This window comes from Monopterus albus, unplaced genomic scaffold, assembly GCF_001952655.1.
Source record: "Monopterus albus unplaced genomic scaffold, M_albus_1.0 scaffold329.1, whole genome shotgun sequence".
NCBI lineage: Eukaryota > Metazoa > Chordata > Actinopteri > Synbranchiformes > Synbranchidae > Monopterus > Monopterus albus.
Window position 1 is genome coordinate 908719 of NW_018128209.1, and position 855 is coordinate 909573.

An 855-nucleotide genomic window follows, 5' to 3' on the forward strand; every position below is an offset into this window, starting at 1 on the left:
TTGCGATGAGGAAGCAGAGGCCGGGGGCTTGGAGGTGGACACGTCCATCACCCAAGCTGAAGTCACCGAGGTAGCAGAGAAGCCTCTAGGTGGCAAGGCACCGGGGGTGGATGAGATCCGCCCCGAGTACCTTAAGTCTCCGCAGGGTGGCTGGGTGCACCCTTAGAGATAGGGTGAGGAGCTCAATCACTTGGGAGGAGCTCAGAGTAGAACCGCTGCTCCTCCACACCTAGAGGAGCCAGCTGAGGTGGCTTGGGCATCTGTTTTGGATGCCTCCTGGGTGCCTTCCTGGGGTGGCGTTCCGGACATGTCCCACTGGGAGGAGGCCCCAGGGAAGACCTAGGACACGCTTGAGGGACTATGTCTTATGGCTGGCCTGGGAATGCGTCGGCAATCCCCCGGAGGAGCTGGAAGAAGTGTTTCGGGAGAGGGAGGCCTGGGCATCTTTGTTTCGACTGCTGCCCCCACAACCCAGTCTTGGATAAGCAGAAGAAGATGGATGGATTTTAAGATTCCAGTGGTAATAGGATTTTTTTCCCTGTGTAATATGTGCTCCATCACTAAACAGGCCAATCAAACTTAGTCACTCTGGTATTACAGTGGTAAAATGGTATGCAGCCACGGTTTTACACTGTTTTTGTCTGGGAATGCCAAGTCAAATCAAATCAAATTTTATTTGTATAGTGCCAAATCACAACAAAAGTCATCTCAGGACACTTTACAAAGTAAGGTCTAGACCTTACTGTTATCAATATTATTACATAAGGAAAACCCAACAAATCCCCCTTGAGCAAGCACTTGGCGACAGTGGGGAGGAAAAACTCCCGTTAACGGAAGAAACCTCCGACAGACCCC